Source organism: Balaenoptera borealis (assembly GCF_965194805.1).
Source record: "Balaenoptera borealis genome assembly, chromosome: 8".
NCBI lineage: Eukaryota > Metazoa > Chordata > Mammalia > Artiodactyla > Balaenopteridae > Balaenoptera > Balaenoptera borealis.
In genome coordinates this window covers 21,945,249-21,969,075 of record NC_138865.1, presented here as the reverse complement: position 1 = coordinate 21,969,075, position 23,827 = coordinate 21,945,249, and the positions used below count along the sequence as shown (strand labels likewise).

The following is a 23,827-nucleotide window of genomic DNA, read 5'->3' as shown; positions in this document are numbered from 1 at the left end:
TGCTCAGTTTTGCTGTGAACCTAAAACTGCTCTAAAAAAGAACTTATTCATTAAAAAGAAAACATAACCACAGGTAGCAAAGACATGAACAATATTGTTCTGTTGTTATTTTTATGGTGATTACATTGCTAATTTTCCTTACAGGAAGTGAGGAAGTGTTTTAGATATATTAGTAAATTTCTAACCACCTGCTCATTCCCTTGGGAATTCTAAGAGGTTTTAGAACTCATTGGGAAAACCACTTACTCTCCATAGAAATGCAGCTTTAGGATTTAAATCCACATTTAATCACGGAAATAAAAAGGAACACAGTGTTAAGTGGGTAGCCTTGCAAACGTCTTAAACACTATTGTGCAAACCTGCCATTGAGAAATCCAGCTCAAAGAAATCCAGCAAAGGGGATTGGCATGTTGTCAAACTCGTCCTACTCCCTGTGGATCCTGAATGCTTGACTCCAGAAACCTGGCACTTAATTTTAATCAAGATTTTCAAGAAGACACAGGACATTCCTACTTTCCTTGGCTCCTTCCCCATTTCCAACACAAATAAGATGTGCTCTGGGCTCAGGACTAACATTGCCACACACCCGAACACTCATATGTTTGGAATGAAGAAGGAGTGGTTATTAATTTCCTCCAGTCTGTGACATAAAAAACAAACAAACAAACAAACAAACTCAGTTTGAGAGCTCAAGGTTGCAGACAAAAAGCACAATAGGATTTCATTTTTAAAATCTGATTGAACACAACTCGGTCCAGAATTTGGGAGAAGGAAAGAATTCGGGGCTCCACCTAGGAGGATCTGGACCCTGCATTTGGAGGGCACTTTGCTCAGCATGGAGAACAAGCTGACTTTCAAATCAAGTAATTATGAGAAATGAGGAGAATAGGGACTATAAGGAGTTTAGAGCCCCCCTTGGCCTCTGCTTGGCGCTGCCCTGATTCCACCACCTCCTTTTTGAGCGCCTCTCTGAGTCCCTACCACTTGGACCAACATGGCAGCTCATGATGGGCTTTTATGTTGCCCTATACATAATTTGGCTTGAACTTTATGCTAACTGGAACAACCCGTCTTGTGGTCTATGAAACATACATTGTACATCTGCTTTAACCATTAAAGAAAAGGGTGCATTGTCCAGGGGTAAAGAGTGTCCATCTGGAAGACAGAGATAAATGCCTCCCTTCCTGGGACTCCTTTGATGGTAAGGCTTCCTTCCTACGAGCTAAGGCCATACTGACTCGCTGTGGATGTGCCAATCTGTCTTTTTTGAAACCTTGAAGAAATGTACCCCCATCAGGTTTGATGTTTTGTTCCGACAAAATATAAAACTGTCCTGAAAACCATGCTTCTCTGGAGCATTTCCTCAGAGCTATCTGAGAAGCTGTCTTCTGGGCTATAGTCCCCAGTTTGGCTTGAATAAAACTCTCCTCTATTCTTACTATAGATTGGTTTATTCAGTGTTTCCAGTGACATCAGCAATCTTAGCGAGCACCCTGTCAAACCCCTTCATCTACAGATCAGGAAACTGAGGTTAAGAAAGGTGGAATGACTCACCTGAGGACACCAAGAAAATAAGCAGCAAGCACAGAAGGGAGGTCAGTCACCAATAGGTTACCCTTGTTCACTGTGCCAAGATGAATTGTGCCAACTGTCTGACTCCTTCCTTTAAACCTTGCTGATTGAGGTGGGAGGAAGAAAGGGCGTGAAATATAAACATGACACAGAGAGTCCTTTTGCCTTATTCTCTGATCATATTTTTGTTCAGGGTACATATGAATGCTTTCTTCAACCTAGATGACCCAGATGAAGCCACAGGTGTGCATGTCTGGTCCACCTCTGCTGGGGATCGTGGCAAGTCACCTAGTAACTCCCTAAATTGGCTCTGAACACATCCTCCAACTTCCAGGTAATGGGTCCCTGCCCTTCTGTCACCACTGAAACTGGAACTTCTCCAATGATTACAATAACTGCCAGTTATTACTCTCTATTACTGTGCTAGGTGCTTCATATTTATTAAACCATTTTATCTTCATGATAATCCAAGAGGGAATTACCATTTCCATGGTACAGATGAGAAAACTAAGAAAGCAGAGGGATTCTTTTAAATGTGCTGAGAAGGTTAAAGCTAGGACAGGAGACTAGACCCATTCACCTGGGCCTGGACTACACTCATTCCCCCACTCTGGGGACTGTGGCCTTCTGTCCCCACTCCAGCTCCCAGACATGGGCCTGCAGCCTTCCCAAAAGAATCAAACTTAAATCTTTTTTTTATTCCATGAACACATCACACCTGGAACCCAAGCTAGACCCAGAGCCTGGGGCTCCTTGACTATCTAATAAAGAAGATTGATATGATTACTTTGTTTCAGGGTCTTCATCTAATAAAGAAATGTAATAGATGGAAAAATAGAGAGAAGAAAGGAGAAGTGAGGAAGGGAGAGAGAAAGATACTGAAGCAAACCTCCCTATACTGGCTTATCTCACTACCCTGGGGGTATTCATAGTAGTGCAAAGCAGTGCATCAATACATACATGCATACATATACATACACACATGCATGCACATACAAACACATGAATGCATGTATATATGCAGGAGTGTGTAGACATGAATATATATGGAATGTATATATTTGACTCTAATGTATAAAACTAGTAAGGATTGGTTGTACATGATTGTGAGTCATTGAAATGGAAATGCTAAATGCATGTGAAAAGATGCTTCCTGAATGACAAATGCAAGTCATCCATCTCAACCAGTGGAACAGGAAGAGGGGACACTTGGGCATCCCACGATCACCTGGTGGGATCTGAATAGCTCCGACTTCTCTTTTTCCCTGTCACTGGGGAAGGTCGTTAACTGTGCTGGGTGGAAAGTGCCCCGCCCCTGCCTCTGTGCCTTTGCCCATGCTGTTCCTGTCTCCTGAAAACCTCATTCCCAACTCCCTACTCAACCCCTCAGTTCATTCTCCTCCTCCTTAAACGGCCCAACTTAAGTCTTCCTATTCCAGGAAATTTTTTCCTGATCAACACAAGCTCACAACTCTTTTCTTGTCTGAAACCCTATACAATGAGTTCTTCTTTACTGTTATTTATTGTTGAGATTGTCATGAGGAGTTAGGGAGATAAGTGACATAAAAGCTCCCAGCACTAAGTCTAAAACATGATAGGTACTCAACAGTGAAGACTGCTATGACTATGCTGGAAATAACATAGAACAGGAAGCAAAATAAAAACAAAAATGTAAGTTTCTCGTAGAAATGTTTCATTTTAAAACATCTGGATTTTTTTCCCCACACAATAGTAGTGAGGGTCTAGGTGAATGTAGGTTACATGCTAGACACAGTTCTGAGCACTTAGCATGTGCTGTCTTGTTCTGTCTTGTTTATTCCCCCACGGTCATCCTTGGAAATGAGTTCCACCATCATCCTTGCTTGACAGATGAGGGAACGAGGCACACAACTAGGAAGAGGGTGTATGGGGCTTAACCCATCCTCCAGACCACTCTGCACCCCCTTGCTCTCCCCAACACTAAGCACAGATCTTGTAAGGTCAGAAGGTTCACCTTCAAAATAGCATTTCCTTTTTAAAAATTTTTTTTTTAATTTTATTGAAGTATAGTTGATTTACAATGTTGTGTTAGTTTCTGCTGCACAGAAAAGTGACTCAGTTATATATATATATATCCTTTTTCATATTCTTTTCCATTATGGTTTATCACAGGATATTAAATATAGTTCCCTGTGCTATACAGTAGGACCTTATTGCTTATCCTATATATAATAGTTTGCATCTAAAATAGCATTTCCTTTTGTCCAAGCCCAAAGCCCAAAGCCCAAAGCCCCTGGTGACTTTAAGTTCACGGTTCTGTTTGTATGACCAGCAGAGTTGAGAATTGCAGTGTGCCTGGGACTTCCCTTTAAACAGCATGCTTCCCACTGCCTAGTACAAAAGCACAACACAGGAGAACAACAAACATTATCAACAGCATTTTTTCTCTTGAGTGTATTCATTTTAGCAGTTCAAATTCATTTTTCAAGCTTCCTATAAGCAGTTTCTCTATTAAATTGGACTCCTCAGAACTCACGTGAACTCTTCACTCTTTTTTCCTTCCCTAGTAAATTAGATTTGTTTTGTTTTGTTTTGGAAACAGGATTTTGATTAAATTTTGTTTCCTTTGAAAGAATAAAGCAGTGAAAAGAATAAAACCCTTTTAAGCAGGTAAAATTCTATTCTTCTCAGGAAGTGGAGAAAAGTTCACCGGCAGAACCCAGGGAAGATCTGGGCTGATTCCAGGCTGGCGTTGGGTTAGCTGCAGTGCCTGATAACAGGGGCAACCGCACTGGGCAACCGTCCATCTGAGAGATGAAAATCCCTCAACTGCTGCTGGGGTGAGTCTCCTTGGTGGCCCAGATGCATTTCAGGGCCCAGCGCTCACTCCTGGCAGAAGCACTGCCCTGCTGTGGGCCCTGGAGCTGCCTCCAGTTCAGACACGGCCAGCTCACTCAGGGATCACGCAGGGGCCCTTCAGGGCTCCCCCATTTGGCTCGATGAACCCTCAAGAGAAGGTAGGCCACTAGAATCATTTTCTACATTCCAGATATTTATCTGATATGACCTTTGAGCCCTTTATAAAGATATTCTCTACAGGTGCATAGTAGTAGTATTAAAGATCACCAATTAAGAGAAGACATTTTAATTAAAAACTAATATAGTCATTGGAAAGAATGTTTATATTTTGCTCGTTATAGGGAACAGAGATAGAGTTTGCTAAGGACCAAGGACTCCTGGCCCTGGGTCCTCTCAGTGGCTTCAGAACCAGGATGGCCTCTGCCACAGTGTTTCCCAGAGCTGCTCTCATCCATAGACTCCTCCTATTCAGAGAAGCGGAGAAAACCTGTCTATAACAGGTCTCCTAAAAGACAGTGAGGGGTTAAGGGGTCCCAGCTCATGCAACTAACTTATTCCTGCCTCTCTGTACCTTGATGGGTAATGGCCGGACCACAGGAAGTATTTGCAACTCCTAGAAAAGAAGGGGATTACAAATTAACACAATGTAAATATAATAAAGTAAAATGTTATCCTAAAACAGAGAGGTGCACAACTGTTTTTCTTTTACAACGTGTCTCTGTCTCTAACTAGCTAGGTGACTTTGAACAAGTCACTTTATCCCCTGTCCTTCCGCCCCTGAGTTGTTCCCTCTGAAAAATGACTGAATTTGAACTTGATGGCTCCTGCATGCCCTTCATGCCCCGTAGTCCCGGGCACTCTGGGCTGCCATGCGGGGATGATGGCTTCTTGGCAGCTGAGGCATCAAGTGAGAGCAGCATGGTGTACCAGGTACTTGCAGCCACAGCTTGATTTAATTTAAACTGTATTTCATGAGGTAGATAGTAATATCCCCATTACAGATGGGAATACAGAGGTTTAGAGAGAATAAATGATTTACCAAGGTTCCTAGAGCTGGTTAAGTGGTAGAGCCTGGATTCAAACCTTGAAAACCCATGCTTTTGGCGGCTCTGCGTTGAGATCCTGCCACTATGCTAGACATTGGAGTAACAACCCCAGGTACACAGCACTTACCAGGAGCCAGACACAGTTCTAAGCACTTTGCATATACTAATTCGCCTAATCCTCACAACGGTCTCATGCCATTTCACAATTGAGGAAACTGGGGCACAGAGAGATTAAACAACTTGCCCAAGGTCAGAGGTCACAGAGCTGGTATGTATAGGAGGGATATTCATAAGCACAAACGATAACTTTAACTGGGTTTCTCCTTTAAAATAAAGTATGGAAATACTATTTTTTTACATCTATCTGTAGAATATTGGCACAGAAATTTTTCCAATACCAAATCATCTACCTTTCAAAACTTCCTCCAATACTAAGATTCTGTTCCCCAAGAAACCTAGTCACAGCGTCACCCCAGGACCCTCAGGTTGGGTATACTATAAAATACATTCGTTTCTAGAACAATTAATTTATCCTTCTTTAAGAGGGCTCTCCTAATTATGTTAATCTGCACTTTTAAAAAAAATGTGTAACCTAGTTATCCAAAACTTGAAAGATGAATAGGATTCTATAACATTATAAATTGTTTATTTGTAGTATCCTGAACTGAAACTTAATAATTTCACCAAGCATAAAATAAGCTCTTGTTTAAGTAAAATGCTGGACAATCATTGCTTGGACAATCTAAGATCACCCTTTTGAAGTTTTTCAGGATTTAGGATTCAAAATAACATTTTTAAATGACTCAGTGTTTATACAACACCAGCACAGGGAGATGTGGGTGAAGGTGAGAGAGCAAAACACAGTGCTCATATATTTTATAATTATTTATTGAGTATGCACGAGATACTTGTGAATACAGTGATGAAAATATTGTCACAGCTCCTATCTTTGGTCAATGGAGAAGGCAGACATTAATTCATACATACACAACTACATACTTAGGTTTTATTACGTGAAACCGAGAAGTGCAGAGTCCTGAAAAAAAAAGAAGTGCAGAGTCCTAAGAGAGCTTATAACTCAGGGAGGGGAGAGCTCCCTGAGAAAGTAATGTTTGAGCTGAGATCTGAAGGATATATATCTCAGATCTTGGTTGAGAGATGAGAGCATTCTAGGTACAGAGTGTGCATTCCAGGTACATGTGCCAAGATGCACAGAAGAGGAAAGGAAGGGCTAGTGGTGATGGGACACAGAAGGAAGGATGGTTAAGGATGGGGCTTTAGGTAATGGTGTGGCTGGCACAATGGCACATCCAATTCCTCCCTCTTTCCTGAAAACAGAACCCCACTTTATTGAGGCAGTGGGCAGAGACCCCTTGATCTCAGTGAAGGCAGGCCCAGTCCCCAGACTCAAAAGATAAGTCATAACCGGTTGGCTAATTTTTTGCCTCCTTTCCCAGTGACCGGAGAGGGGTTGGCAAGTGGCCAGTTCTGACCAATAAAGGAAAAATGCAAGAATGCTGGAGGGTTCTTGGGAAAAATTAGATTTCCAAATAAAACCTCAGAGATCAAGAGAAGACATCCTTTTTGCCTTGCCCCTCTTGTCCTGACTGTATGTGACAGTGCGGCACTGTGGTCATCTGGAATGCATGACAATCTTAACAACACAAAGCCACCGGGTGGAGGATGGCAGAGTGGAAAAGTAGCATCTAGGTCCTTGACATTTCCAAGCCTCTGAGCAAACCCTGGAACTGCCTCCCCCAGGCTCCTTGATATGTAGGATCATGGAAGGCCTTTGTTTAAGTCATTATTGCTCAGGTCCTCTTATTCACAGCCAGATGCAACCAAAACTGATATGTGGGGGAAGACATTTGTTTCAGTGGTCTATTGTTAAGTCATGAACCATCTCAGAACTTGATGGCATAAAGCACCCATTTATTATTATCTCTCACAGTTCTGTAGGTTGACTGTGCCCAGCTGGGCAGTTCTCACTTGAAGTCTTACAGGTGGTTGCCGTCATACAAAAGCTGCAGTCACGTGAAAACTCAACCAGGTTGGATGCCCAAGGTGGCTCACTGACGTGGCTGTTGGCTGGGTGCTCAGCTGGGGCTGTCAACCATTGTGCCTATTCATGGCTTTTTCACGCAGCTTTAGCAGCTCACAGTATGGTGGCTGGTTTCCTAGAGGGAGTATTCTAGAAAACATTGTTCTAGCAGAAACAGTAAAATTTTTTATGACCCACTTTCAGAAGCCACATGGCATCACTGGTCAAAAGCAAATTGCAGAGCCAACCCAGATTCAAGATGTGAATACCAGGAGGTGTAATTCAGTGGGAGGGTCATCTTTGAAGACTAGGTGCCATACTGTTGAAGGATTTTAAGTGATGAGTGATGTAGTCAGATGGTTGCTGTATCGAATGGATCAGTGGAAAGGAAGATAAAATAGGAAGACCAGTGAAGTGGCTTTCGAGGATTGTGATTGACTCCAATATCCATTCTGTTCCTCCCATTGTGTATCAGCAAATCATCCCTTCTCTCCTTTACACTGACTGATTCAGGTGTGGACAGATCCAAGTCATGTAGACCAAGGAGACTTGAGCAGAACTCTCAGGGTCTCTTAGAAAATTCGTTCCTTGCTCTTAAGAAAAAACCTCTTGAAACCAGTCTCTCTCTTTGCCTGGACGTGAACATGGAATCATGCAGAACTGATTACCATCAGCTGCTGTCTTATAGCCAGTGAGGAGTACTGGTCTTAAAATTATCTTGATATTGGTCTTACAAAGAAGTTGATACTGTGGGTAGTGGAACAAAGATCTCAGAAGAACCAGAGGCTTCAATAGCTTTGTTGAGCCACAGGACTGGAGTTATCCAGGGATGACCTGAACCTCACTTTTTAAATTTTTCACAAATTATTTGATTGATTGATTATCACTGCATATTTTGCAAGGCTACAGGTATAATTAAAGACATTAGAGCAGGTGTCCAGAAGGACAAGGGATGAGAATGGGAGTGGGGACTGGAGACAAAGTGGGGGGAAACGAATGGATGGATGAATAAAGAGACTACAAGTGATTTATAAACTTAGCAGTCTGAATAACTCAACTTTATACCCCTACAATAATAAAAATAATAATAATGAATTGAGAGCCCTTAAGAAATATTATCTAAGAAAGGGTTGCAGGAATGGATTCAAGGGTGTGTATACAAAACTACCTGTTTGATATACTGCAGGGTAATGGGAGATTTAAGGGATTTTCAGTTAATTTTAATATTATGCCAACAAATCTATTTGATTTTAGATCCAAACAGAAATTTTTCTACATCCCACAATAAGATATTTTTCCACTGTTCAATACACATAAATCACTGATAACAGTGACTGACACATAATGCTAAATACGTTAGGTAAAATATTATAAAGAACAATTAAAGATACAACTTTCTTAATTTTGATTTTTTTCCCATTTAGCACATATACTATATACACATATACATATATACTTACGTATATTATAGCTTAAGAATTCAGATAATAGCACGAGGTTTATAAAAATAAAAATCTGTCCTGGCCCACCCTTCCCCACCCCAGATTCCCATTTCCAAAAGGCAACTACTTCTTTTAGTTACTTCTAAAAATTTCTTTATATTTTTAAGCAGCTTGCTCTTCTTGTATTTATGATATTTTCATTTTGCTGTTATTCATTAACAACATGTTATAGAAGATGAAGATTCAGGTGTCTTAACATTATCCCTCACACACATTTCAACATTTCACCAACTCCCATCTTCTCAATATAGTTGAACCCATTTTTCAGTTAAGTTCATTCACAGTGTTTCTATTATTAAATGACTTTAAACGTTGTTCACTGTCAAGCCAAATAGTGATTCCTCTCTGTAACATTTTTCTTCTGGGTTTAATTGCCTCTTTTTGTTAATTTTCTTGATGTTGGACCCACTTAGATCCATTCCTTCTGTCCTCCATCCCGTTAATCCAATTTGGCCTAGTCACACTTAGGCCTGCCCACAGCTGTCATCCTGGAATCTCCTTCCCTTCTTTTCTGTGTGAGGTGTCCCATGCCATCTTCTTTCTTGTTTTGCTACTCATTTGGGAGTGGCACATCACCCAGGAGTTTCTTGAGAAAGAGTACCAAGGTGGATCGGTTATTAAGAACTTGTGTGCAGGCATCAGTGTTGTTCTGTTTTCCAGACATGGAGTAACATCACACCTCCTCGCCACATGAGTAGAAGTGGCATGTCACCTTCATGCCACAGCACTAATTGCTAGTGTGAAACTGGCAGTAACACAATGATAGGTGATGTCCAGGATGGTGGCTGTTGTGTTGGCCTGGATCATGAAAAAGGGCAGTGTTGCAGAATCTCCCCTACTCTCAGATTTACAAAGGGGTGTAGCATAAGCAAGAAATAAACTTGTTATAATAAGCCACAAAGATTTGGGGGATGGTTGTTACTGTAGCATCACCTAACTGATCCTAATTGATATACACTGTATGTCTTCATTCTACTTTTATTATTGAGTAATAGTTAATGATAGACTCCTTTGTTGGAAATCATTTCCTTCAGAAGTTTGAAGGCATTGAGGACTTCCCTGGTGGCGCAGTGGTTAAGAATCCTCCTGCCAATGCAGGGGACAGGGGTCCAATCCCTGGTCCGGGAGGATCCCACATGCTGTGGAGCAACTAAGCGCATGTGCCCAACTATTGAGCCTGCGCTCTAGAGCCCACGAGCCACAGCTACTGAGACCGCGTGCCACCACTACTGAAGCCTGCATGCCTGGAGCTGGTGCTCTGCAACAAGGGAAGCCACTGAAATAAGAAGCCTGCGCACCGCAAGGAAGAGTAGCCTCTGCTCGCAGCAGTGAAGACCCAACACAGCCAAAAATAAATAAAATTAATTAATTAAAAAAAAAAGTTTGAAGACATTGGTCTATGCTGTCTGGCTTCTAATATTGCTAATGAGAAGTCTGACCCTATATTTACATTTGATCCTTTTTATATGACCTGTCCTCCTATCCCCCCTTTTAGAAGATTTAGGAGCTTTCTTTATTTTCATTTTTCTTTAACTTTACAATGGTATAAGTAGTTGTGGGACTTCTTATAATCAGTATGTTGGGCACTTGAGGGAGCCTTTCAATCTGGAAACTCATGTCCTTTGGGGAATTTTCTTCTATTATGTCTTAGATTGTTTCCTCTCCATCTTTTCCTATGTGCTGTCTTTCTGGAACTCAAGTATATGAATCTTGCAATTCCTAAACTGTTTCTCTCATCTGTGTGTCTTTTGTCCCTAATTTCTATCTCTTTGTTTTTTTGTTATATTTTCTGGGACATTTCTTTAACTTTATCTTTCAATACTTTTAACACATTCTTTCATTTCTGCTTCCATGTTTTTAATTCCCAAGAGCTCTTCTTTATTACCTACATGTTCCTTTTTATGACATATGGCTCTTGCCTCATGGTTGCATTATATTCTTCTTCTTTCCATGAAACTATATTTTTTCCTTCTTCATTTCACATTAACCCTGTTTCCCCAAGTTCCTTTTTTGTAAAATAAGCTTTTTATTTTACAATAGTTTTAGATTTACAGAAAAAATTGTGACGATAGTAGAGTTCCTATATAACTCACAACTAGTTCCCCTATAATTAAACAGCTTATACTAGTATGGTGCATTTGTCACAACTGCAAAGCCAGTTGTGCCAAGCTCTTTTTATTCTTTGTTTTGGTGTTTTTCTTTCATGTTAAATTATTTTTTCAACTCTGCGGTGACTCTTGGATGACCATTAATATTTAAGAGTTAGGAAAATCCTGATATATAAAGTAAATGGGATTTTACTGGGCTTTAATAAAAAAGTCTTTTCAGTGACTATGGTAAAGTCTGTCACTATATTAACATTCACTTTATTCAGTGTCTGAGTGGGCAGCAGTCCAAGGTAGGAAAAAATTAAAATTTTAGAAAAATTTTTTAAATTTTAGAAAATTTTTCAAATGTACTGGAAACTAATACCTAATATGACCAAATAGAAGTAATATCTGAGGAAATATGGTTAATAGGGAAAACAGGAGGCCGTCTTAAAGTAAATGTAGTTAATATACCCAGAAAGTGGTGCTTTAAGGCAGAGCCTTTATACCTCTTTTCTCCTGTATCTACACTCATATCCATTTCTATTCCTTACCTCTCTTCTGAACTTCAGATCCAAACATCCACCTGCCTATGGGACATCTCCATGTAGATGTCTAACATCTGCTTTCAAACTTGCTTACCTTCAGTCTTCCCTATCTCAGAAAATGGTAATGCCATTCACTCAGTGATTCAGGCTAAAGACCTTGGAGAATCCTTGATCTACCTTTCTCTCCCATCCCACAGTGGCAAATCTTATCAGTTCTATCTTGAAACTGTCTCTGGTATGATGACTTCTCACCTCATCCAACTCTACCACCAGCGTCTAACTAAGTCAGGACCTTTGCAGTAGCTCCCCTCACCCTACACCAGCCACACTCTCGTCTTTGGTATTTCTTGAACTCCCAAAATATTTTCTCATCGCTTGGTCTTTCCCCTACCTATAACACTCTTTCACCAAACATTCATAAATTTCATTCCTTTATTAAAAGTTCTGCCCAAACAACAACTCTTTAGAGAGCCTTCTCTGTCCACTTTCTGTAATTCTTTATCTCTATACATACTTTCCCTTTCTTCATAGCATTTCATGACATTAAGCCGTATATTTTGTTGTTTATCTGTTTATTACCTGTCTACCCACTAGAGCGTAAGCACCAGGAGGGCAGGGATGTGACATTTTTTGTGCATTTCTATGCTCCAGTGCCTTAAGAAGTAAGTGCTCAATAAATAAATGTTGATGAATTCCACATCTAGAATTTTAAATAATTTACTTCTCTAGAAATTAAAAATGATCACTGAAATTAGATTTTAAATCAATGAACTGATGGGCTGAATAGGCACAACTAAAGACAAAATGGTGGACTAGAATATTGACACCAGGAATTTTACCAAAATGAAGCTTAAAAGGACAAAAATTGGAAATTTTGGAAAAAAAGTTAATCTATATAAAATTTAAATACATACATATAAAGAAAAAGGAGTTCTTTATTGTGGTAAAACATACATACATAACAAAATTTACCATTTTAACCACTTTTAAGTGTATAATTCAGCACCATTAAGCATCCTTTTATGTGCTTAGTGACTATTTGTATACCTTCTTTGGTGAAATATCTGTTCAAATCCTTTGCCCATTTTTTAACTTGTTTGTTTGTTTTGTTGTTTTTGTTCAGTTGCAGGAGTTCTTTATACATTCTGGATATTAATTTCTTATCACTTATGTAGTTTGCAAATATCTTCTCCCATAAATAAAAAACTGTTTTAAAGGTAACATAAATAATAAGGTAGATATAGTCAAAAAAATTGTTCTAGAACTGAAGAAAGACATAATGCTTCAGCTTGAAAGAAACCACCTAGTACCCAGTAAAATAAATGAAAAATGTTTAACATTACTACATATAACACTTGTGTGTGTGTGTGTTGTGTTAGTCTCAGACTCTTGATAGTGATGCTTATGGTTAGGAATGCCTGAGACACTTGCCCAGGGCCTATATTACAAGCAGCCAGTCCCCACAGACATTTCCCTGACCTGAGCCAATGTTGTGGCTGGTCTGGTCCTTACAGTACTTATTATGATTGCAGGATGCACTTCAGCAAAAACCATCAGGGAACTTTAAGGAACAAGGTTTATTACTCACAGGTCTTGGAGGGTACACGGCAAGCTCCAGGGCTACACTGTGAGGTCATGGAGAGGGAGGGAGGGAGGAGAGAGAGAGAGAGAGAGAGAGAGAGAGAGAGAGAACCTAGCAAGAATCAGGGGCTCTGCCTTTGTTAGGGTCCAAGGTTGGGGTGTGTAGGGTTTTGCAGGTTCACTCTGTCAGGAGGAAGAAATTATTCTCTACCCTTCTAGGTTCTTCTGGCTGGTCTAAGAATTAAATTGACATGAAACAGATTAACAGGAGAAAATCACACAAAATTTTAATAACATGTATACATTGGAGAGACCCAGGAAAACCGGATAACTCACCAAAATGGCAGGAAACCTCACCTTACATATCATCTTCAGCTAAAGACAAAATAGGATGTTGGGGATAGCAGTATGGGACTTCAAAGACGGGGAAGGCAATTTACATGGAGATGGAAAAGCAACTGTTTGGTAAACAAATGTTTGCTGGCCATGCAGAGACAGTGAGACAGAGAGGAATTTTAAAAAAACACACTGCTAGGTTCCTCCCTGTGTACACACCCAGTTCATACCATAGTTATCTATGGTGATAGCTCCCTTCCTGAAACAGGTCCTCTATCTACATTCTTTAGGCAGTTAGGAGGAAGGTCAAAGGTTCTTCCTGAGTCTTTTGGGCTTTGATTTTTTTCAGCTCAAAATAATCTGCATGCCAAAGAAACATTTTGGGGTGAGAAATTTTGCTCCTCTGTAGTTCCACTTTTGAAACTTAAGTTTCACAGTCCAGAAGTTAAGTTGATAGATTGCTTTATATCTCACTGAACCAGTATCTTAGTCCTGATAATAGGTCAGTTCAGTTACTCATTTCAGGAAGCAGAGATGCAGGTGGGCTCCCAAAGCTAGGCCTATAGGGTGTGAGAAGTTGGGTATTTAATAAGAGGCATTTCTACAGAGACAAAAGAAAAACAATGGTTAATGATTGGAGCAAGTTATAAACTCACGGTCTGAGTGAGTTCTGATTGCTGCCAGTGCAGAGGATTTCTCGATGTCAGGATTGAACCATCTTTTGCAGTTTGAAATGTCTCTGAGGATGTCATCAGGTGTTCAGGTAAACTTTCTGAGTGCCTTACACAGCAATAAGCACAGAGATGGTCTAAACATGGGCTATTGAGGTAACCTCTCTTAAGTTTATATCAAGTTGTTCAGTTTCAGTTCACAGGGCTTCAGGAAAAGGGCAGTTTTAGTTCTCAACGATTCCGAGTCCAAAGTGGGAGAAAAATTAGAAACATTAGTTTGAAAAGTTGTAGTAAAAGATTTGAGTAAACTAGAAGAATTCAGGATCCAGACCAGCTAACGAGTGGAAAAGCAAAACCTTGAAGACAATTAACAGAACTAGAATCTAATACCCATGACTGTGTATTAAAGTTCTACTGAAAAACAACTTTTTTCTCTAAAGTCATCCTCATTTCTAACAAAGATAGCTGAATTAACATTTAATTTGTTTGCCAAATAAATTTAGTTTCATTAAACCTAGCCTGATTACTTAAATCCAGAAAGAATAGTGATTGACCATAAAGACTATTTTAAATTTGCTTCACTGGAACTTTTCACAAGGAATCCCAGATTAAATTTTTATTAGCCTATGGAGGCCAGGAAGCCATGAAGCCACACCAAGGACTTGCCATCTGACTTGCCTGTAATACCTATATATTTGGGTGAATTCCTCTCTTCTTGAGGTCCCCAAAATATTCTGAGATTCTTGCGCCTGCCAGGAAGTGACCTTCCTTACTCACCTGGTAAGGCCACTGAGAACCTGTTAGCAGGGTACCAGGCTAACTTTCCAAGGGATTTTATGGCTCCCTAAAGTCAGCCTCAGTTCCTTAAGGCTGTCTGGTTGTATCTGATTCTATGCACATTCTCAAATATGACTTTCCAGCCAAAACCATAGCCAAAGTTTCCAATTGGGTCCTGTTATAAGGGGAACATATTCTTAGTGAACTTATACAAATAACTATATTGCCATGAAAATAAGAATACTCACTAAGAGTCTCCAAATTCTGGAGCAATCAGGTAGGGAGAAAAAAAGATAAATGTTTCAATTCTACTTACAAATGTATAATTTACCAAGTAGCTATAATATTGTCAGCTTAAGAGGAAAGATTTCCTTATATCTGGAAAGCAAATATTAAAAAGCCTGTAATAGTTCAGATGAAAAATCATAAAACTTATGATCATGTTCATCAGTTCATTCAGTTTGGTATAATTAATTCTTATTGATCTTGATCTTTGTTAGCAGTTTTATGAAGCCATCAGGGTTTTCATTAGAGTTCTGTAATTTCTTACTCAGTTAAGTATATGATTTGAAAGTTATCAGAAAGGTATGTATGTCAAAAATTTCTTTCTATAAATCTTCTTGAACATGAAGCATTTTTGTAAAAGCATCAGAGTAAAACAGTAACTGTCTATAAATGACAAAATACTTTAAATGGTATGGTTAAAGATCTTATTATAATGCAATTGACAAGGAAATTTGGTTATTTCTGTGACATACAACATTATAAAATAATAACTAGAATTGTGATTGATATTATACCAGGACATATCTGAGTTTTAAGAATTTTATGTAATTTCTATAACATTTATATTAGTAACATTCATTCATACAATATAACCTAAGGTTTATCTCAAATTATCACTCATTTGACAATGCTTTCCATGTAATTTAACATACCAAATAAGCCTAATAAGTTTAATATCTCTCTTTGAGATTTTTCAGGGGCCCTCTGAAAACCTCAAAGTTAGCTAGAGGTCAAAAAGACTTCATCTAGAATTTGATTTGGGGAAATTTGTCAAAGATATCAAAAGGTTTAAAATACTTGGTCAAATAGGATCATAGGTCACTGTGAAAGAATACTTATTCACTTAACCAAAGTGACAATAAGATATTTCAAAGGCAAATACAGAAACTTACAACAGATTATTTAAAAGGTAAAGAAATTTTACAATCTGCTATCAAAAACAGATCAATATTGCAAGATAACTTTGCCCACTTAACAGAGAGAAAAATTCAAATTCTAGTTTTGCAACAGCTTAGTTTTAATATTAAAATTCATTCACTCAATTAAATTTATTATATTTATTCTAAATTTATTCTATTTTATTCTTAGCCAGTCCTAACCACACACAAAAATTTTTCTCAGGGTTTCTTTTCCATAAACCTCTATAACACCTTTCTTTTGTATATTCAAATTTTGTCCTATGCTTTCCCTTTCTCTCTCTCTCTCCTTTTTTTTTTTAACTTCTTTTTAGGAAAAAATTACTTGTTTTCCCCTTAACAAAATGCATTTCCATTCCTTATACTTTTTTCCCCTTACATATAAAGATGTTTTCCTTATTAATTTTAATTATTTATATTAATTAGAGTTCTTAACCCTTAGAAACCTTAATTTCTAGTGAAAACTAAGGAGTAAGCAATTGTGACCTGTTTGTTATACCAGTATTTTTTGGTTGGCAAACATGTGAATACATTTCATAATTTCTAGAAACATACATTTCCTCATAACATAATAATTTTTTTTCAATGTGGTACATGACATGTTTCTAATAAATCTAAACATATTTAGTTTTTCTGTAATAAGAAGACAAAAAGTAGGTATATTTATACTTGTTTAGCAATTAATATTTCAGCAATTTATCATATTTGGAAATGATCTAGACATTCAATGAATTTTCATCACTTAATTTAACTTAGCAAAACTGTACAGTTTTGTTACCAAATTATTTTGGAAGCTGTTTTTAAGATTTAGCTTACTTACATTTATCTACATCACTTGTTCCCAAAAATTATGTTTAGATCACCCTTGAAAACTTCAGGAGACATTAGACAAAGTCGATCAACATCCCAGGCTATTTTTCTTGCTGGCAAATTTTGTATCAGAGATAACATAAACTTATTTGACTTTTAATACATTTTTGGGGGGAATTATTTATTTATTTATTTATGGCTGTGTTGGGTCTTCGTTTCTGTGCGAGGGCTTTCTCTAGTTGTGGCAAGTGTGGGCCACTCTTCATCGCGGTGCGCGGGCCTCTCACTATCGCGGCCTCTCTTGCTGCGGAGCACAGGCTCCAGACACGCAGGCTCAGTAGTTGTGGCTCACGGGCCCAGCTGCTCCGCGGCATGTGGGATCTTCCCAGACCAGGGCTCGAACCGTGTCCCCTGCATTGGCAGGCAGACTCTCAACCACTGCGCCACCAGGGAAGCCCCCGTGACTTTTAATAAACCTAGGTTTAATAAAAGTTTTACATTTAATGCTGACAACTCTAAACACATACCTATTTTAATTGAACTGATAACCTTAAATTTACTTTTATTTGTTAAAGATTAATCCTGGATCACATGAACTTGAAAAATATTTGGGTTTGTTTCTATTACATTTAAAAATATTTAATTTGTAAGCACTTTTAAGCAAAGTAAACAGAGCTCTTTTACAAATTAATTTCAATAATACTATCAGAGGTAGAAAAAAATACCGTATCTCCAACATACACCACAGACATACAGACACAACCAGTGATCTCATAGCTTCATTTTAAAACTTTAGTCATGAATCAGGTATTACAATATAAAACTCACTAGTTTATAAATAACAGTTGGAATAAGTTGTTTATCTGCTCAGAAGACTAAGGTTTTTTACTATTTGTGGAAGAGACTTTTAAGATTTGCATTTGTCCTTGAAAAATCTTTACAGAGAGTATGAATTAGATTTTGGGGCAAGGAAGTCTTTCCAACAGGTTGTACTTTTTTAAAGCTCTCTTTCCTTCTTTTTTCGCCCTTTGGTTTCAGGTACTACCTGACTGAGGTCACAGGGCCCAGTCTTAGGCAATAATGAGCTGTGTTTACATTTCTGATTAGGTAGAGATTACAAGACAATGTTTTCAATTTCCCCAAAGAACTGGGTTGCTGCCTAAATGATATGAAAAGGCTGACTTGCTGGTCCAATTACATTTTCTTTCACTTGCTTCTTTATATCAAGGAGATTTCCAACAACTAAAATGGAAATCAAAATATTTCTATGTTCTAGAATTTCAGGGTTTATGTACCACATCTTTAAAAAATCTGCACAAGGCATTCAACAAAGGCCCTCTATATGAGTGCATAAGTCAACCCTAAACCAGTTCACCCTAGGGATAAAAATCCTCCACTACTACTCCTGTCAACCCCCAGTTTCCACCTTACACTACATGGGATCAGGCAACCCTATTGACTTCTTTTATATGTTCAATTCACGTACGACGTTGCCCAAAAGGTGGATTTATATGGCCTGTCTTACAATACCAGGCAGGGGAAGCATTCCACAGTGAGACACAAAGTTCACTCCCACAAAACAATCAGGCAAAAGAGACACAACCATTTTACATAAAGCCCATTCAAATATTCCCATTTTCTCCAAACTGAGGTAAATAGAGAAGACTTGTTTGGGGCCCTTTAATGTTGGGGGGATGAGTAGGGGAGTAAGTAACCACATCAGTGTTTGTTTTATATATCACACTTCTTAATAATTATCAAAAGATTTTCATTCCTCTGTGATGAATCCCATGATTCTTCCTTTTTTGATTCCTCTTTATTCTGCCTCTAACAATATTTGTTAGACATAAGTTGTTGTGAGGTTGCCCCTGAGCAGAGCTATTTACTTAGGTGGCAGCTGCCATTAAAAGTGCTAAAGAACTTCAGGCAGGGCGAACTTGACTCAGAGCAAAGTGTCAGGTTTGCTTTCTCACCACTCAAGTGGTTTATTTTTCCTTGTTAGACCCTAGCTGATACATTGCTTCTAAAATGATCCCATCAATCAATTTTCAAAGAGCTGGCAGAGAAATCCTGGCAAATGCAAGCCAGAGCATGTCTCTCTTCTGTTCAGAACCCTCCAACAGCCCCCATGTCATCTGGGAAATGGCAGAGTCCTGAGAGCGACCTACAATCCCCATAAGACCAGGCTTCTTCCTCACTCCTAACCTCACCTCCTACTCTTCTGTCCTCTGGCTCAATCCAATCCAGCCAGATTGGCCCCTCATTCTGCCTTGAGCATTCTGAGAATGCTCCAACCTTAGGGCCTTGCACCTGTTAGTCTCTCTACCTGCAAAGTTCATAGGAGCTGAGAAATTTTTGTAGTGTGTAGCACAAAAGACAATAGTATTGACTAGGTATCTGCATGGCTAGCTCTTTCATTTGCAACTAGTATTTAAGTCAAAAGTTAACTTCTCAGTAAGCCTTCCCTGGTCATCCGATCTAAAATATCAACCTCGCAAACAATTTATAACCCCCTTCCCTGCTTTATTACTTTCTCTCTAGCACTTATCACTATCTAAGACACTATATATTTTCCTTGTCTGTCTTGTTTCTTTCTGGTTCCCTTAGTAGGATATAAGCTCCAGGAAGAAAAAGATCTTTGAAGATTTTGTTCACTTCTTTGTCCCTATCTCCTTAGGCTTATAGTGGGTACTGGTTAAATATCAGTTGAAAGAGTAAATGAAAAGAAAATGTAACCTCATGAAAGAAGAACTGACTGTTATGAATAAGAAATAATGAGCCAACTGAATTGCTACATTCACCAGAACAAAATATCACAAAACTACAGTGAATTAAAAAAACATGGTGCAAACCACTTAATGGCAAAGGAATAGTATCTAGATTACACAAAGAACTCTTAAAACTGAACAGTTAACATAAAATCCAGTTGGAAAATGGGCAAAAGACATAAATAGACATTTTACCAAGGTTGATATACAGACCTCTCTCATCCTTATTTAATAACAAATAAACATATGAAAATTGGAAAATGCAAATTAAAACTACAGTGAGATATAATTACATACCTATCAGAATGGCCAAAGTAAAAAATTGTGACAACACCTGGTGAGGATGTAGAGAAACTAGACCACTGATACGTTGCTGATGGGAAAGCAAAATGGTACAGGCACTCTGCAAAATAGTTTGGCAGGTTTTGTAAAACTAAACATAAAATTACCATATGACCCACCAATTTCACTCCTGGGTATGAATCCCAGAGAAATGAAAGTTGATGTCCACACAAAAATCTGTACACAAATCTTAAGAGGAGCTCTAAAACTGGAAACTACTCAAGTGCCCTTCAACATGTGAATGACCTAACAATGAGCAGAGTTAACAATGGCCTAACAATGACCTAACATCCATATCACAGAATACCACTCAGCAATGAAAAGGGAAACACTATTGATACATGCAACTTCCTGGATGAATCTTAGGGAATTACGCTGAAATTTAAATGCCAATCTTAAAATTTCCCCTATGGTAATGATTCCATTTATATAAAATTCTAAAAATGCAAAATTATAGAAATGGAGAACAGATTAGGGGGTGTCATGGGACAGAGACTGAGGAGGGAGAAGGGGAAGTGGGTGTAGCCATAAAAAGGCAAAATGAGGGATCCTTGTGGCAAGGGAATGCTTCTGTATCCTGACTGTATCAATGTCAGTATTCTGGTTTTAGTATTGTACCATAGTTTTGCAAGATGTTATGATTGAAGAAAACTGGGTAAAGGGGACATGAGATCTCTCTGATTTATTTCTTACAATGCCATATGGACCTGAAAATATTTCAAAATAAGTAATTTATTTTTTTTAAGTAATATTGTGTCAGAATGGGCACAAATAAAATAGATTAATGGAATCAAATAGATGCTCCAGATACAAACTCTATCAAGTTTGGTTTTCCAGAAGCAGACTACGAGACAAGGATATGTGTGAAAATGATTTGTTAAGAAGCATTCTCAGGAAAAACTGGTGGGAGAGATTGGTGGTAGGATCAGAAAAGAAAGGAGGCTGTAGTAAGTTGAATAGTGGCCCCCAAAGACATGGTCTTATCCCAATCCTAATCCTACATTGTAAATGTCACCTTATTTGGAAAAAGGGCTGTAACAGTTGTAATTAAGGATTCTAAGATGAGATCATCCTAGATTATCCAGATGGGTCCTAAATCCAGTGACAGTATCTTTATAAGAAACACAGAGGAGACATACACAGAGAAAGAGGAGAAGACCATGTGAAGATGGAGATAGAAATTAGAGTGATGCAGCCACAAGCCAGGGAATGAATGGAGCCACCAGAACCTGGAAGAAGAAAGGACACATTCTCCCCTAAAGCCTTCAAAGTGAGTACAGCCCTGCAAACAGCTTGATTTTGGATTTTTGACCTCTCAGAATATAAGAAAATAAATTTCTCTTTTTTTTTCTCCCACCCCATTCATGGTAATTTGTTATGACAGCCCTAGGAAACTAATACAGATTTTGGTACTAGGAAGTGAAGTGCTGCTGTAACAAATACCTAAAACTATGGAAGTGGCTTTGGAATTAGGTAATGGATAGAGGTTGGAAGAATTTTGAGGTGCATGAGAGAAAAAGATTTGAAGAGTCTGCAAGTAGAAATATGGGCTTTAAGGATAATCCTGGTGAGATCTCAGAAGAAAGTGAAGAGCATGGTAGAGAAAATGTCTGTCATCTTAGAGAATGGGGATCCCATCATGACCAGAATGTTAGTAACTATGGATGTTAAAGTCCTTTCTGTTGAGGGCTCAGAAGGAAACGTGGAACATGTTATTAGAAACTAGAGGAAAGGCAATCGTGGTGATACAGTGGCAAAGAACCTAACTGAATTGTGTCCTGTAGCTACGGTGGAAAGCAGAACTTTTAAGTAATGAACTTGGATAATTAGCTGAGGAAATTTCTAAGCAAAGTGTTGAAAGTGTGGTCTGGTTCCTTCATGCTGTTTCTTCAAAAATATGAGAGGAAAGAGGTAAATTGAGGAAGGAACTGTCAGGCAAAAAAGAACACAGCACTTGATGACTTGGGAGGTTCTTGGGTTATCCATATTGCAAAGGATGAAAAAATTAGTAGAGTCACTGTTGGGAAAGTCTGCTCTGGAGAGAGGGCCAAGGATGCAGCTGGACAAACTTTTTGTAAAGAGATTAAATATGTGACTCATGGATCCACTCAATCATCTCAGCAGAGCCAGAAGTAGAGACGGGGTTATTCAGAAAAGATCTCTGGAGGACTCTCTGTTTATGGCACAGTCTCATGACATACATGGGAGACCCACAAGGTTTCTGAGAATGTTGTATCAGCAGAAACACGGTCAGCTTGGCCTGAAGGGACAGAGACAGGACAAAGTGAAAGAGTGCTGTTGAATTTCCAGAATTCTGTTGAATTTCCAGAACTCTACAGGGCTGTTAAAGCTTCTTAGCTATAAGCATATGCTCCCCTTCAAGAAAAATGAAGAATGACTATAAGGGCAGAGCCATGGACTCAAGAGGTAGAAGCTGGAGGTGTAGGAGCAGAGACCTACCAATCTACCATAGGTGCAGAGGCCTATGGAGCTGTGTGCCCAGATGATGTAGCTTCATAACACAGAAAATTATTCCCAGGTCTTGAAACAAAATGAAACTGGCCCTGCTGGATTGCTAACTTTCTTGGGACTGATGACTCCTTTATTCCTTGCATTTTCTCCCTTTTGGAATGGAAATGTCTATCCTATTCCTGTCCCACCCTTGTATTTTGTATGTAATCTTCTGGCTTTACAGGTCAATAGATGGAGAATTTTGCCATTGGATGGGTTATACCTAGAGATTCATTCATATCTGATTTAGATGACTTAGATGATGCGATTTTGGACTTTTTGAACTGATTTAGATGAGAGTTGAAACTTTTGGAAATGTTGGAACGGAGCAAATGTATTTTGCATGTGGGACAGATGTGAATTGTGGGCCAGAGATTGGACTGTAGCTGAGTTGAATGGTGGGCCCCCAAAGTACATGTCCATGTCATAATCTCTGGAACCTGTGAATATGGTCTTATTTGGAAAAAGTTTCTTTGCAGATGTAATTAAATTAAGGCTCTTGAGATGACAGCCTGGATTATCAGGATGGGTCCTAAATCCAATGACAAGTGTGTGTAAAGAGACACATATAGGACAGAGAAGATCATGTGAATACAGAGGCAGAGATTGTAGTTGTGCAGTCACAAGCTAAAGAATGCCAGGAGCCACCAGAAGCTGGAAGAGACAAGGAAGGATTATTCCCCAGAGTCTTTGGAGGGAGTGCAGCCCTGTCGACAACTTGATTTTGGACTTCTGGCCTCCAGAACTGTGAGAGAATAAATTTTTGTTGTTTCAAGCCACCCAGTTTCTGATAATTTGTTATGGCAACCTTAGGAAAATAATACAGGGACCATGCAAGAGTGCAAAAGCCTTCAAGGTTCCACAGGGTACCCATTCCAGTGATCTATTGTAGCAGATAACTTCTACATAGCAACCAATCCCAAAGCAGTGGCTTAGGACAATAACAATCATTTGTTTTGCTCACAAATTTTGGGGTTGTCTGAGCTTAGCTAGACATTTTTCACTCAAAGTCTCTCAGGTGGTTGAACCAGAGGGTGATTAGAGCCAGGGTCATCTTGAAGGCAACTTCCCTTACATGTCTGGCACCTGGACTGGTAAGACTCAAACAGCAGGGGGCTGGAGCAGGTGGGGTCACTTCGCCATCTCTTCTCCTGTGTATGAGGTACCCACATGATCTCTCCACATGGCAGCAGCA

The 23,827-nt window shown here is 39.0% G+C and overlaps 1 long non-coding RNA gene across 1 annotated transcript; it reads left to right on the top strand.

Annotated features, from left to right (window-relative positions):
* Position 1: 1 nt before the first annotated feature.
* LOC309633737 lies at positions 2 to 23,411 on the top strand. Its single transcript, XR_014247698.1, has 2 exons — positions 2 to 21,391; positions 21,506 to 23,411. It is a non-coding gene; the product is annotated as an uncharacterized lncRNA (long non-coding RNA).
* Positions 23,412 to 23,827: the final 416 nt, after the last annotated feature.